The sequence below is a fragment of the Camelus ferus genome, chromosome 19 (genome assembly GCF_009834535.1).
Source record: "Camelus ferus isolate YT-003-E chromosome 19, BCGSAC_Cfer_1.0, whole genome shotgun sequence".
Classification (NCBI taxonomy): Eukaryota; Metazoa; Chordata; class Mammalia; order Artiodactyla; family Camelidae; genus Camelus; species Camelus ferus.
In genome coordinates, this window is record NC_045714.1 from 8,276,298 (window position 1) to 8,292,876 (window position 16,579).

General features: G+C 44.2%; 1 long non-coding RNA gene across 1 annotated transcript in view; it reads left to right on the plus strand.

Annotated features, from left to right (window-relative positions):
- The first annotated feature begins 1 nt into the window (after position 1).
- The window catches only part of LOC116657848, a 21,897-nt gene continuing 5,319 nt past the window's right edge, over positions 2-16,579 (plus strand). The window contains exons 1-2 of the long non-coding RNA XR_004312997.1: positions 2-322; positions 1,718-1,865. This is a non-coding gene — a long non-coding RNA (uncharacterized LOC116657848). The remainder of the gene's footprint in view (positions 323-1,717; positions 1,866-16,579) is intronic.

A 16,579-nucleotide genomic window follows, 5' to 3' on the forward strand; every position in this document is an offset into this window, starting at 1 on the left:
GTGCAGAAGCGCCGTTTACGACACTTGGACCCCCAGCGCTGTGAGCAGGACAACTGCGCCTGCTCCCCAGCGAGCTCCGCCCCAGCGAGCTCCGCCCCAGCGAGCTCCGCCCCAGCGAGCTCCACCCCAGCGAGCTCCGCCCCAGCCCCGCTAACCCTATAAATTCGACCCCGGGGACCACATGTGTTCTAGATCGAGAATTTGGGCCTGTTCTTTCATCAGAGAATGAAGCTTTCCTTTGCTTCTGGACCAAACTCGGTCTTGCTCAATTGGCTCGAAGGATACCAGGCGGGAGGGCTCTTGCTGGGGCCTGACTCAAAAGGTGGGTGACGGATGGTTTTCCATTTGTCACTATTTATTACAGTGCAGTTTAGCATTTAAAAATACCTGTTTACCAAATGGAATGGTGCCTGGGGGAAGGCCTCGTGAATATTCACGTGTTTTTGGGTGGTTTTTTTTTTTTTTTTTTTTTCTATTTTCATTATCATTATTGGCTCATTCGATCTGTTGCTCTCTTGGCTCTGACCCCATGGGAAGTGTTTTGAGGGCAAATCTAGTCCCTAATTCCTCCCTTGAGATCCCCCAACCGCAGTAAGACACTGAGCATAAGGTGGGCGCTCCGTGGAGGAGGACAGGTGCGATACCCCCATGGCTAGTAGCTGATTGCTATAGCTTCTTTTTTTTTTTTAATTAAAATTTTTTTTAAAATTGAAGTACAGTCAGTTTACAATGTGTCAGTTTCTGGGATACAGCGTAATGTTTCAGTCATACACTTACATATATTCCTTATATTTTTCATTATAGGTTACTACAAGGTATTGAATATAGTTCACTGTGCTATAGAGAAGATACTTGTTCTAGCATCTTAAAAACATCGCACAGTGTGTAGTTTTTTTTTTATTAAGAAGTAGATCATTGAGATAACTATTTTTATATTATTTAAACATTTTATTATGCATTCATACATATCATAAATGTATAGCTCGATGGGTTTTCACACCTGAATAAGCCCGAGTAAAGAACAACCAGATGCAGACATAGAATATTCTAGCATCCTAGAAACCTCTCTTGTACTCCCTGACACTCTGTACATTGGTTTCTATTTGGCTTTGTTTTATTCTGATTCGCTTTGTGGTCCTTGTAGTTGCTTTTCTTTTCTTTTTTTTTCCTTTTCTTTTTCAGACTCAACCTTAGCAAATATAATCTTACCTATAGCCTTGGGAGAGCAAGCCCTCCTCATTGTCACTTGCTGGTTCAGGGCACTCTGGGCCCATCAGGGGGGCTGCTGATGCAAGAAGACAAAATTTTAACAATAACAAAAAATTAAGTCATTTACAAGAGCTGATGAGATGCAGTTGGAGGCTAAGAACATTTACAGGAATGCAGTCCTTCTAACCTCTTAGTGCAGACCTCCGTGGGAGAAAATTTATATTTGGCCTTATATGGTTCTGAATTTAGTAGTCAATCATACATTCATTTCATCTGCATTCATTTCATCCAACACATATTTTGACTGATTGCTTACTACAGGTATTAGAGCATTTTGCATGCTGGAGAGCGAGCAGGAGTCAAAATCAATAAAGCCCCTGCCCCCAGGCACAGACCAGCAAATGGATAAGAAACGCATATTGCATGTCAAAAGGATGCGGTGCTACCTAGAACAATGAGGTGGGGTGAGGGGAGAGGGAACGCCAGCAAGTGGCCCTGTTTTCTGCAGGCAGTCAGAGGAGGCTCTCATACAAGGAAGACCTTTAGAAGACAGTGTGGGGCCACACTGGGGAAGAGCATTCCAGGAAGAGAACCCAGCAAGGCACAGGCTCTGAGGCTAGAGCTCTTGGACATAGTGGTTGGAGCCTGGGCTTGAGGTTAGTTTTGTTTTTTTGTTTTGTGTGCATGTGTGTGTGTTTTTTATTGGGTCTAATTAATGGCTGGGATTTCTCCTTCTCCGGAGAGGGGGAGGGTGAAATATGACATCGGGATGTTCTAGACGTGCCTTCAGTGGGAAAGCACAAAGGGAAAAAACTTTGCTTCATTTTGGGGGCCCAAGTATATTTCACCGGGTGGGTGGAGAGGCGTGTGGTGGCGGTGGGGAGGGTGGGGTTCTTAGAGTTGTTGTGGAGATTTTGTTCACTCTGAGGGAAATAGGGAGCCATGGGAGGCTTGGGAGCATCACATTTACACGACCTGGACTAGATTACAAAGATCAGTCTGACTGCTATTGAGATATTTATAGGGGGTAAGAATGGAATCAGGAAAACCATTTTGGAGGCCAGTACAACAATCCAGAGGAGAGAAGATATATGTCTTTTTGGGTTTTTTTCCCCAGTTATTTATTATTGTTTAACAAGCCACCCCAAAATTTGTGGCTTAAAACATCAGTAGTTTATTATTTCTCATGGTTCTGGGGGCTGCCTGGCAGTTCTGTTGCTTCACAATTATCAGCTGGGTCCTGTTTTCCTCCATCTTTGCCTGCCTGGCAATTTTTCTTTTTGCTGTTTGCCAATATGCATTTGACCTTGTTGAGTGTGGGTGTTTTTATGTTGTTTCCATGAATATTCTCAAGCTTTGTTCTGGGATACAGTTAAACGACCCGGAAATAGTTTGATCCTTTCAGGTCTTGCTTTTAAGATCTGTTAGGCAGGATCAGAGCAGCAGTTAGCATCCGGGGCTAATTATTCCCTACTACTGAAGCAAGACCCTTCTGAGTGTTCTGCCCATTGCTGGGGAATTAGGAGGTCGTCCATTCTGGCTCTGTGAGCCCCAGTATGGTCCCCTCTAATCTAGTGGTGGTTCTCTCCGAAGCCTCGTGATGTTTCTCCTGGTGGGTGTGCTGACCAGCAGTCAGCTGAGGACCTCAGGTGGGTCCTTGGCAGATCTCTGGAGTTCTCTCTCCCTGGCCCCCTCTTCTCTCTGGTACCCAGCCTGCTGAACCCTAATTGTCTCAGTCTCCAAACCTCTCAGCTCCATCTCTTCAACTCAAGAGCCCATCCTGCTCCTCCTGGGTTCTCTCTCCCCAAACATGTTGACTTTGAGATGCCTCTTAACCATCCCAGTGGAGATTCCTTGAAATGTTGTCTAGAAGAGGTCCCTTACAATGCCCCATACTTCTCTTGTTTGAGATGAGTCAGAGAGACTCAGGTGGGTCTCCTCTGGAATGGAACGTTTCCTGTCAAGTGATGGCCTTCATACTTCGGATCTGACTTTGGGCTCACACTGGCAACTGTGACTCCTTAAATTATTTCAAATACTAGGTTGATGAGCTTCAAACCTTAGCTTTGTGTCTTCCCTGTTCGGTAAAGGAAAACAATACATTGGTGATTCTGGTTACCCCTTATTTTAAATTCACGTGGAAGAGACTTTACTTCTGACTAACGGACTGCAGTGCTATCTGTTAGCAGTAGTAGCCGAAGTACTGCCATTGGTGAGTGATATGCTCTTAAAAATATTGGTTAGAAATGATTTATGATAGTCTTAAAATAATATTACTCTCATTTGCCGCCTTCTACATTAGCCAAGACTCTTACTTGGAAATCATAGAAGTCCACCTCAAACTAGCTTAAGCAAAACTCCTAAGAGAAATCCCTTTATAAAGAATTTATAGGCTTACATAGTTCAAAAGCTTAAGAGGTAGGGAGGCAGGACCTGATTCAATAGTCTTTAGATCTCTGTCTCTGTCTCTGTCTCTCTCTTTTCTTTCTCTCTCCCTCTCTTTTCTTTCTCTCTCCCTCTTGGTTCTGCCTGCCTTGTCCTCTCTTCATTCTCAGTCTAGTGGGACTAAGATTTTGTTGGCCTTAAGCTTTTGATCTGAGAGAAGTAGAGAACACTTTCCTCGTTGTCGCTGGGAAAAGTCCTGTGGGCAAGGGGGTCCCAGCTGGCCAGGACTGGGTCCTGTGCCTGTCTTTGGTGTGGGATCAGAGGACAGGCCCCCAGGATGATGGGACCGGAGCAGGAGTCCTGTGCAGCAAGGTTCCTCACCGCCGGCCGCATTGATATTCTGGGCTCTGTCATTCCTTGCTGTGGGGCCGCCTGTGCGTTATTACGTTTAACAGTACCCTCGGCCTCGATCCACTAGATGCCAGTACTAACCCCTACCCACCCGCCCATTGTGACAACCAGAAATACCCCCAGCTGTTGCTAGATGTCCCCCTGGCAGGCAAAATCACCCCCACTTCTATGCAGTGAGAGTAGTTTTCTACAGGAAGAGATGCTGGCTGGGAAAATAGGCCTGAGACCCATTCCAGGGTGTTTTCTGAACAGAACAGAAGGAGGTGGACTGGTTGTTGGCATCTGATACTGTGCTGTGAACCACTGTAGTGCTTACAAGTGAGTGCAGTGCTCTGATTCTTACAAAATAATTTTGTGTCCGGGTTCCTAAAAATTGCGGGATACCTATGAAAATGTGAGCAATGCAGGAATGTTATAGCATAAACAGAAAAAAACCCCTCTGGTGTCATGATAAGGAATGTAAACTAAGACTGAAATACCAAGGTCCATTCTGGCTCAGCCTTGTGTTAGGTGCGTGATCTTCCTTAAATGATTCGGCCTCCTTTAATCCTTGGCTTTCTTCAATATAAAAGATGATTAATGATACCAGACAAAACAATTAACAATAGATGTGAAAGTCCCGGATAAACTCTAAATGGCATGAAAACCAGAGGTATTATTTAAACATACTCTTGTATTAATTGAACATGGTAGCTACTTGAGTGACTTCTGAGTTTTTAGACTAGTCTACCCAGATGTTGTCTCTGGGTTGTGTATTCTGTAGCTGTGAATCATTGTATATATTTTTTTAATTGATGTATTTAGTGGGAGGAGGTAATTAGATTTATTTGTTGTTTTTTTTTTAATGGAGATACTGGGGATCGAACTCAGGACCTTGTGCATGCTAAGTATGCACTCTACCACTTGAGTTACACCTTCCCCCACATTGTATTGGTTTTCTTCTTGTCCTCTCTCTTCCTCCCTCCTTCCCTCCATCCTTTCCTTCCTCCTCTCTTCGTTTTGGTTGATTGATGTAGAGATGTCAGTGTTGAGATGTCGAAGTTATAAGAAAGAGGATGATTACTTTTACTTTCTAGTATGTTCCAAGAGGCAGAAGAGTTAATTAACCAGTTAATTAACCTGGTTAATTACCAATCTCTTCTATTCCTGCTGTTTAAAAAGAAAAAAAACAAAAAAACAATAGGAAAGAAAAACATTCTCAGCTCACTGAGCTAACTGGTGGGTGAGAGTTCTAGGAACGATACTACCTTTATGAAGGCAGACAGTATGTCCCAACAGAACATGCTGTGTTACGTTTTCAGCTTTCTGGCTCTGTTCCACTTTGGTAATAACCCAACCGGTTAATTCAGTGGGATTGAAGCTTCCGGTCTTTGTCTGAACAAATCAGAAATTGCCAGAAAATGTTTGAACAAATTGTGGAAACGAGTCGTAGTCAAGGGTAGACTATATCCCAGAAACAAACGAATGACCTAATCCCGTGTCAGATGCAGGGGCGAAGTGATTCATCTCTTAAAAGGGACTTATAGCCAGTGTTTACTTCCCAAGTGAAAAGAGAGAAAATTTGCTTCTTGATCTAAACCAGTTGTAGGAAAATTTCAGAGTGTCACCTTTTGGAGCAAACATGGTTTGACGTTTGGATTAGATTCGCCATTTATTATGCAGGACTGTCTTTAGAGTTTTGGGTTAAGAATGCTGTGTTTGTTCCTCTTCTGTTTGTAGAGACAGGCTTTCCTGGGTTATTTCTCTTGTGATCACTATCAGTGGATGGTGTTTTCATATTCTTGCTTCAAATCTAGCAATTGCTGAAATGAACACACAGATTTCTTGGCCAGTCAAATAACTCCTAAAAGATGCTTTCTTCTCAGCAGGAAGCTTTGGAAACTTCCAGAGAAAATGCAGCATCAAGTCAGAGACCACACTAATAATCATCACGATTTACACGTGAATAGTATGAACTACAGGAAATCAGAGCGAGAGACCACATGCGCCACACGTGCGCGCGCGCACGCGCGCACACACACACAGAAGAAATTTTTATTATGCGCTTGGCTAGGAGTCTCTGAATGTTTATAGTCTGGGAATGGATACTGCGAAAGTCTTTCTGTTGTTAGGGAGGGCCCACGTTCCCACCCGACACCCTCATCTACGGCCTTGGCTTTGGAGTCAGACTAGCACTCTTTCTCTACTTAATAGGACTAGGGGAGATGTGGTTTTTTTCCTCTTGGCATATTTCTACAACTGGAAATCAAGGAAGCAAAGAGGCTGATTAATCACTTTCTAGCTAAGCATGTTAATCTTTCTGGGCCCTTTGGGGTTTCCTTTTTGAGCGGAGGAGGTAATTAGATTTCTTTATGTATTTTTAAATTAATTTTTTATTTTATTTTTTAGTGGAGGTACTGGGGATTGAACCCAGGACCTTGTGCTTACTAAGCACACACTCTACCAATGAGCTATACACTTGCCCACCTTGGGGTTTCTTTTATCCTTGTTCTTTTTGATTGGAGAGCTAATCATATATACCTGTGGGTTCTGCAGACGCAGGAATCGTGGGCGAGTTAGAAATGAGATATACCAGTGTGTGGTGTGGGGAAAAGGAGGAGTCACATCTGTGTTTCCAAATCAGCCCTCAAACACACGTGGCTGTCCATTCATGGTGCATAGACTTCCTTATTCCAACTGCTTTCAAGTTTTGAAGGGCCAACGTACAGAAATACATAAATCATTCTTCTTATTCAAGGGTAACTGGGAGCTCTGGCCACAACCTAATTTTTAAAAGTGTAATATATTATTGATTAGAACAAAATTAATGAGTCCCTAAATAATGTCTCAAATGCATGAGTCAGTCTCAGGAACTGACCATTAAGCCACTGGCCATACATCAATTTTTAAGAATCACTAGGAAAGGGAAACAGTTTGAGAAAACAAAGGAAATACTCTCTGTGTTTTCTTTTTTTCTTTTTTGTCCTTGTGGGGAATGAAAAGAGACAGAGTCTTTGATTCATGTACGGCCAAGATCTAGGAATAAAACAAATACAGTAGAACTCTTTCCTAAGTGGTAGGCACAGTCCTAAGTCCCACGTTTAGGGATCTGGTCTACAGCAGGATTTTAGTGTGTGGGGCTTGTTGTCAACAACACAGTGTGATCTGGGTATGTATACTTAAGGTTCACTCAATATGAAACCAAAAACTTTGAAATAATTTATTTTACTGGATTTGAATCCACTGAACACAGCACTTGAGTCGGTCATGTACACAGTCTCATTGTTCCATTATCAAACACAGTGTCCATTGTCAAGTTTAATTAAAATGCAATGAACCTGTGGCAACCGTAGATGACGGAATCCGTCAACCAGTAAACAGCTCTCTGATCGCGCACCACACCTGACATTTTAAGGGCTTCCTGATGATCAAAGTTCAACCACGTTTTATAGCTTCACAGTTGCACTGCTTCGATTTGTTTATTTTCATTTCCCCTGGGCAGAACTCTCTAATCTGGGCTTACCTTTTTATACTGTACTTTTGAGAGGGGCTCAAATTACCCTACTCTAGTAATAGCAGTACTCTTCCACAGGAGATTTTAGACATGCCTCTGCCCACTTGAAACAGACTGCTGTGCATTTACTCTGTAGATACAGGAAACAGTTCTTGTTTGGAATTGAACTAGGCCCTTAAGGGACGTGAAGCTCTGGTGGTGGTCCCCCCCACCCCATCATCAGACGTGAGTTTTGTTTTATCAGAATTAAATAAAAATGGATGATGTGGTTGCAAATAGAGACAGGGAAGGGAAAATCTATTTGTAAGATCTTTACTACTTGTGCCCAAATAAGATTGTTCTCTGATTGTTTGCTGACTGTTTATAAGAGAAAATCATTATTCCTGGCTCCTAAGTTTAGAAGTCATTCATACCAGGAGGAACAAAATATTTCAACTGTTTTTATTCCCTCAGTTTTCCTATGAGTATTCTTTCAATATTTTGGCTAATAATACAGTGAAAGAACAGGCTTATCTAAGCAGTCTTTTCCTAGAAAAATCCAGATTTAACTACTACTTTGGATAATCAAATATTGCTTCCTCAGAAGGGGGCGTTCCATGAACAGCCTTTATGAAGTACTGCCGGAGTCCCCCTCCCATCTCTCTGCATTTTCTTGCCCTGCTTCACTTCTCTCCAAAGCAGTCGTCAATACAAGCTATTATATTGCCACTTGCATGCATCCACTAGCTTAGAAGCCCCTCGGTCAGCGCCACCCAAGGGAAATCCGATGCGAGCCACACAGGACATTTAAGATTTTCTAGGGAATACATTCTAAAGGTAAAAAGAAACAGGCGAAATTAATTATGATAGTGTTACCAACCCAGGCCCTTGGACTCTTTAACCCATAGAAATTGATAAGGGGCCAGATGAGAATTCCTGCAACACTTTACTGGGGCTTGTGCTACAGCACGAGGGAGCAAGACCAAACAGGTGCCCTCACTCACTCCCTGGGAGGAGCCCCGTGGGTCCGTAACTGGGGTAACAACAGGGGCAGGTGCTGGATCGGGCAGGAGGGGTGGCTTAGGTGGTCTGCGCACCCCCTTGGTGGTGCCGTGTGCAGGGATCATGCGCAGTGCCCTGCTTTAGCTCCTGGCACCTCAGAGATGGCAGTTGGTTTGTGGCCTATATGTATCCTGTTGTTCATAATAGGTTGCGTGCAGTTACTTTTAGTCCCTTAGAGTTTCTTTATGTCCTGTTGCTCAAGGAGACGTTAGTCCAAGTGCAAACACTGTGGTAGAGGGTCCCGCGTCCCAGCCTATCTCAACAGTATGTTTTATTAAATGCAATACATCCATAATATTATCATTTCAACATCAAATCGATATAAAACGATTGCTAATGAGATAGTTTAGATTCATTTTTTGGACTAAGTCTTCAAAATCTGCTGTCTGTTTTACACTCCCAGCACATCTCAGTCCCAACTGGCCACCTCTCCAGTGCTCAGTGGCCTTGTGCGGCTGCTGTGTTGGGCTGTGTGGCTCTAGAATATACTCTCCAGGTTGTTAGTGACTTTGTTCGCTTTTTTATTTATTTGCTTAGAAAGTAAATACTAAGCACATATTAAGTGCATAGTAAATAGTCAAATAAAAAATGAATATTAAAATTATACAGACCACAATTATTTAGCCAGACGTCTGTGGATCAGATGTCATCCAGCATGTTCCAATGCCTCAGGTTTTCTCTTTCTCCTAACATTTCCCTCCTGCCTACTACTCTAAGAGTATCAAAATGCAAGAAATGTCTCTGTGACCATTTATTCCACCAGTGACCTACTTTTGCTGGGGAGAGTCAAATGCTATATCCTGTGGTGACACTCTCTGCCCACACACCCCGCAGAATGGGCCCATTAAAGCCCCATTCCTGCTTGCTTTCTCCCTTCTTAGTTCTGTGCTCCCTCTGTTTAAATCAGTTCTCGAGCTGCCTAATCAGCACTGGTTCAAGACATTTTAAAAAAGATCGCACACCCCTTGGTATTGGGGCGGCACCTCCTTACCGCCTCTTCCTCTGTCAAGTCCGGTAAATAAAAAATGCGTTTGGCACCTTCTTTGTGCCAGATCCCATTGAAGGAGGCACCGCACGTACACCTCAGGCAAGCGTAGACACTGGCCCTGCCTTTGAAGAACTTTCAGTCCCGGGGAGGCGGGGAGACAACAGTCATTACAATGAGGACACAGGAGAGTGTGGTGGGAAAGGCATGGGCTCTGGAAAAATATAGGATTCGAATCTTGGGGCTGCCACTCACTAGGCACGTGGGCTTGGGCTGATCACAACACATTTCTTTGCCTTAGCTTTGTCATCTGTAAAATGGAACTAATGGAAGTATGTACCACCTAGTGTTGTTGTGAGGATTAAACTGTTTTACTGTTATTTTGCACTTTGTTCTTTGTAGATATTACATTTTTTGTTGTTTTTGGTTTTTTCCCAAATGGAAGGTTTAAGGCAACCCTGCATCAAGCCTATCTACTGGTGCCTTTTTTCCAACAGCTTTTGCTCACTTCGTGTCTCTGTGTCACAATTTTGGTAATTCGGTAATTGTTGCAATATTTCAGACTCTTTCCTGTTTATATTCATTATGGTGATCTGTGACCAGCGACCTTTGCTGTTACTACTATGACTTGCTGAAGGCTCAGATGATGGTTAGCATTTTTTAGGAATTAAGTGTTTTTTAATTAAGGTATATTACATTGCTTTTTTAGACAGAATGTGATTGCACACTTACTGGACTACAGTGTGGTGCAAATATAACTTTTATATGCGCTGGGAAACACACTAATTCATGTGACTTGCTTTATTGCCATATTTGCTTTATTCTGGTGACCTGGAACGGAACAGGCAGTATTTCCGAGGTGCCTGGAGATATCTTCATTGCACCATTATACTCTAGTAAAGAGGTGGCCTGGGATCGTTGCCAGCTATGATTAAGAGACATGCATAGCTAATATATTAGACTTACTAGAAGAGTGTCTGGCATCAGTGTGTAGTAAATTCTATAAGTAAATAAATGTTAGCTGTCATTATCTATATTGGAGGAAGATGGCCCTTTTGAGAGAATTCAGGGGACACAGCAGCCCTGACAGTGAAGTCAGGTGACATTTCCTGGAGGAAACTTCATCACCAGTGAAGTCTGGGGAGTAGTTTAAGGGGGAGGGAACAACATTTGTAAAGGCCTGGAAGCAAGTTCTCTGATGGCAGTTTGACGAACAGAAATAAGTTAAAACTGCCTAAAACACAAGCCCAAAGGCCTCGGAGGGCCAGATAGAAAACATATTAGGGTGAACCATATGAAACTTGACATTCAACCATTTTCAAACTATAAAAATGGCAGTTGTATGTGGTTTAGACTAATAGCTCAGCTAAACAGAGCTAGCTATGCGTTAAAAAACCAAACCATAAACCAATACAAGAGCAAGCTCCTTGATAACACAGCATGTCATGGGGATACACACCAGGTCTCACTGGGACACCTGCTGCCCCTGGCCTGGGAGGGCTTGTGGGGAAGAGGACAGTGTGCAAAGGTGACCTGGGTGCATGGCCGGCTACAGGTGCCCCGTGGGATTACATGTGCTGGGTGGTGCCCATTTTAAAAGAAAAGTCCAAAAAGTGAACTTTCACAGGTTGTCTTTTGATTTTAAGAGGTTAACTCAAATTTTGGGAGGTGGGCATAGTAGGAACCAAAGTATTTGTCAACTGAACGTGGCTCCTTAACTACTAGCTGCTAATCTTTGGCCTGAGTTTAGATGGGAGGTGGCAGGAACGAGGCTGGACTTCTGAGTCAAGATTATCATTTAGGAGGGCCTTACTGAACATCTTCCCCACTTTCCCTTACCCTGCCTGCTGCTATCCTCATTCAAAGTCATTTTCTTCTGAAGCCTTCCAGTTGCTTCCCACCCCACTTAGAATCACATTTAGATTTTCCACCTGGTTTATCAGACTCCACCTGACCTGCCACCTCTCAACTTCCCCTGCACAGTGCTCCAACTACACTTAATTTTTTTTTTTTTAATTTCTAAAACCCACCAAGCTCATTTTGGCCTCAGGGCCTTTGCACAAGCTGTTCTGTCTGCTTGAGATACTTCTGTCTTAGATCGTCCCAGGGTTGGCTCTTTTCTCATTTAGGGGTTAGCTCAAATGTCATGTCCTCAAAGAGGCTATGCTGGGATTTGAGGACTCACCAGGAGGACTCCCAGTACCCAGCACGGCCATGATTTACTACAGTGAAAAGATACAAAGAAAAGTCAGCCAAGAGAAAAGCCGTGTGGGGTGAAGTCTAGGGGATCCCAGAAGCAAGCTTCCGGGGGTCCTCTCCCAGCAGTGGCAGGCAGAGCCGGCTTAATTCCACCCTCAGTGAGGAGTGACATCCTGTGTGGAGCACTGTCCAACCACAGAAACTTATTAGAGACCCAGTGCCCAGGGTTTCCAGTAGGGGCTGGTTAAGGCAGCACCCTGTACCTAACAGGTACCCAGGTTCCAGACCCCCAGGAGGAAAACAAGTGTGTGTCACAAGCCACCTTTAAGCACAGCGAGCCATTCTCACTGGGACTCAGTGGGGGATTCTCCTGAAACTAAGGTCCCAGAGGCAGCCCAGGGCCAGGGTGCACACAGGCCTCTGTCAGGACAGCAGTCTCCGCCCCGCCAAGTGAACCCTTCTGCTCCGAGGGCTTTTCTAAGCTCGCCACCTGAAGTTACTGTCCTGAGTCACTCCACGTATAATCTTGTCTCATTTTCTCCTGGGTCCTTGCTAGGACCCAGTGTTATCCCATTTATTTCTTGGCTTACCTGTGGACTGTCTCCCATGTCAGGATGTGAACTTCCTGAGAGAGAGAGCCATGCCCGTGTCCACAGCAGTGCCTGACTTGGGCAGCCAGCGAGTAGTCACTGGATGGACGGATGGACATACGGATGATTTATTTTGCCTGTCCCGTTGCTCAAGGGCCACGGCTTGCTTCTCCGTCTTTACTGTCCTAAGACTTGTCTTTCAGGCTCGTCCCTTTGGCCTGTAGGGGTTCTGTCCCAATGCCCGTGCCGAGCTGAGAGGCAGCTTTTTTGAGTGAGAATAGTTAGGTTTTATCCCGTCCCTGACCAGGTTTCAACTTTCCAGGCTGAAGGCTTTCAGTGTATTTCTCAGCAGCATCCTAGCATCCCTCTGCCCTCAACCCTCGCCTCCTCCCTCATCCCTTTGATCAATGGCATTATCCTTCTCTGGCTGAGCTGCTGACACACACTTTACAAGCACTGAAGCAGTAAAAAGGCAGAACTTTGACCCTTACTCTGTCTAAAACTTCATGGCAAACTTTTCCTAAGAGATTCAGCTGAAGCAGTTTCTAGGAAACTCATTCCTTCCTCCTTTCCTCTCCCCGCCCCTCCCCCCTCTTTCCTTCCCTCCTCCCTCCCATCGTTCCCTCCTTCCATCCTCCACCTTCTTTCCCGCTCTTTCTTGAAACCCCCTGAGCCAGGCACCGTGCTGGGCCTGGGAGACAGATGTGAACAAGACACGCACCTGCGGTTTTCATCTTTTAAAATCTGGCTTTCAGGTTCTGAGGGCACGGACACTAACAGGTAAGGAAACAGCAAGCCGACATCATTTTGCAGACGGTCCCAGAGGGGACGGAGCTGCTGGGGTTATAACTGCTGGGCCCTGCCCTGCACTGAAGGTAGGGCCACGCGTGTCTGGACTGGCCACGCGAGGGAGTAAAAATAACACCTCTTTCCGGCTGAGAAGCTTAAGCGAGCACGGCTGCCTGCGGCCTGCTTGGTCAGTCTGGGTCCAGAGCCCAGTTTCCCCACCGGAGAGGGGTGGTAGCTTTCCCAGGCCGCGCGTGCAGTAGGCTGTGTGGCTGTGTTTCTTGCTTCTTTCAGTGGCGGCCCTAGAATTTGCAATATACACTTATGCACATACACATTTACACACACAGATATATACATTTATAATTGATCCAAGTCCAACTTTCAAATAACACTACACCACTTCACAGGCAGTACAAGCATCTCGTAACATGCGTCATCCTGATTGCTCCCCATCCCTTGCGTCATTGCGGTCATTCACTTCACTTATACATGAGCATGTATATACATACAGACACATCTATACGTGAATACATTGTTGCTGTTATTATTTTGAACAAACTGTTATCTGTTAAAGCAATTAAGAATAAGAAAAATAAACATCCTTATTTTACCTTCACTTACTCCTTTTCTGATGCTCTTCTTTCTTCATGTAGCTCGGAGTGTCTGACCTATTTTCCTTCTCTCTAAAGAACTTCTTTTTACATGTCTTACCACGCTGCTCTGCTGGCAACAAGTCTTTTCAATCTTAGGTTGTCTAAGAAAGTCTTTATTTCTCCTTCACTTTTGAAGGATAATTTTGCCCGGGACAGAATTCTCAGGTGTTTTGTTTTTGTTTTCTCCCCTCTCAAACCCAGTATTTCCCTCTTACTATTTTTGCTTGCTTAGTTTCTGAGAATGCAGATATCTTTCTAATCTTTGTCCCTTAGTCAGGTGATTTTCCCTCTGACTTCCTTCAGGGATTTTTTTTTCTTGGTTTTGGTTTTCTGAAGTTTACATATGATATGCCTAGAGGTGGTTCTACATAGAAATACGATGTAGCCTGGATGTAGGCACTGATCCTGTTTGATGTCTCTGGGCTTCCTGGATCTGTGGTTCAGTGTCTGACATTAATTTGGGGGAAATTCCCTTCATTAGGGCTTCAGATATTTCTTCTGTTGCTTTTTCTCTTTCTTCTCCTTCCCCTCCCACACATGTTCCCCCTTTTGCAGTTCTCCCACAGTCCTCAGACATTCCATTCTGGTTTGTTTCGGTCTTCATTCTCTATGGTTTTTGGTCTATGAGGCTCCTATTGATACATTCTCAAGCTCAGAGATCTTCCGTCAGCCATATCCTGTCTACTAGTGAACCAATTAAAGACATTCTTCATTTCTGTTAGTGGTTTTTTTTATCTCTAGCATTTCTTTTTAATTATTTCTCAGAATTTCTGTCTGCGTACAAGACCCATCTGTTCTTACACGCTGTCTACCCACTGAAGTCCTTAGCATCTCTTAATCATAGTTGCCTTCAATTCCCAGTCTGAGAAGTCCACCATCCTGGCCACATCTGAGTCTGCTTCTGATGCATACTCTCTCTCCAAACTGTATTTTTTGCTTTTTAGTATGCCTTGTAATTTTTTTTTTTTTTAACTAATAGCCTGACTTGATGTGCCAGGTAAAAGGAACTGCTGTAGGTGTTCAGTGATGTGGTGAGGCGGGAGGGGAGGGGAAGTATTGTGTGGTCCTCTGGTTAAGCCTCAGTCTTTTTTGTGAGCCTGTGACTCCTGCAAGTGCCTTTCGGTTCATCTTCCTCACACCCTTAGGTGGGGCGGGTGGCTAGAGTGGGCTCGAGCTGGCTGTTTCTCTTTCTCCCCGTGGAAAGCTACAGGGACCTGAAGTTAGGTACTTTCCTTTCCATATGTCATTTAGGCTCTGATAAAATCCCAGCAGGTTAAGTCCTGCTTAAATAGTTTCTCCTGAGGGCAGGACTGGTTAAGAAGAACAGACTGCCCTGGCCTGGTTCAGCACGGCTCCTTTTCCCTCCCCTGCTGGGAGCCCGAGGGAGCTTTTCACAGATATTCACTGTGAGAAGCTGGTCAAATAAGACTCATAAGATGTGCCCCCCCCCCCACCCCGTGGCTGGGTACCCCTGGAGTTTTTGAGTCTCAGATTTGTCCACATGAAGCTGCCCACAGTTCGTCAATTTCAATTCTGGTTTCCCTACCCTGGCACTGGCTCCCGAGAAGATCGGTGGTCTAGTAAGTTGTGATTTTCTGTGTTCACCTGTCTGTCCCTCCAGTTTGGGGGCAGTGGTTTGCCCTGTGATCTCACTGTCTTGCTGATCTAAGAAGAGCATTAATTTTTCAGTTTGTTCAGGTTTGACCTGTTGCTATGAAAAAGTGGTGACTTCTAAGCGTCTTACATGCTGGACCAGAAACTGGAAGTCTGCTGCCAGTTTCAAGAACCAAAGAATTAAAAAAAAAATGTCAAGAATTTTTTTTAGGAGGCGGGGCATTTGTTGGGTTAGAAATAGAAACTTTAGACTTCTGCTGGAAGTTTCAAGGATGCCAGAAAAAAAGGTTTTTTGACTAATATTCTGGCCACATGTGGAAAATGCTGTTACTGCAAATCATGTGAGTCCTGGGAATAGTAAAACGGGAGCTTGAAATCTGCTTCTGTCAATACTCCGTTGTGTGTTCCCAGGCCAGTCACTTCCCTTTTCTGAGATTCCTTTTCTTATCTGAAACTGGGTGTCAGGACATTTACTGGAAGCTGTCAAAGGGATTAGAGATAATTTGTATCAAGTGCATAGCTGAAGGCATATTCCTGGTTATTTCATACATAATAGAAGAGAAATATTATAGATCATTACAGACATAAAGTTTTTTCTTCCCTTTACTATGGAAAAAAACCCTAAAAGAATGTTCACTTAATTCTCCAAGAACACAGGAAGCGATTCAAGGTTACCATAATACAAGCCACGCTAAAGAAGAGCATGTGGAAAAGCAAATCTGAGCAACGTAGAAAACACAGTTCATGATTTAAATCTGGTGGGAGATCCTGGGCACCTCTGGCAAAGTGTGAGAGGGTGAGCTTTTCCCCTTGGAGTCTCGTCTTCGCTGGGAAGTTTCCCCCTTGAGGGAATCACTTTATAATATAGTAATAGACTAGGAAGAGAGAAATCGCTTGCTAAAGCAGTAAAGTAAATGGCCGGGCAGCAAATCTTAATCAGGTATCAGAAGCACCACTAAAAGAAAATTCTGTGTGCTACTAAGCTCCAGGCTACTCTTTTGTGGCTGGGAGAATAAACTTAGATAAAACACAGAGGTACCCCCTCCCCCTTTGAAAAATCTCCAACTTCTGTTTCCTCCCACTTTGAGGGAAGTGATAGACTAAAATTAAGCGGTGGCTTCTCATTGCGGTTAGCAGCATACACCCGGAGCCAGTCTGTCCTGGATTTGCAGCCAGGCTGGCCACCACATGTCCTCATGTGACCGAGGGT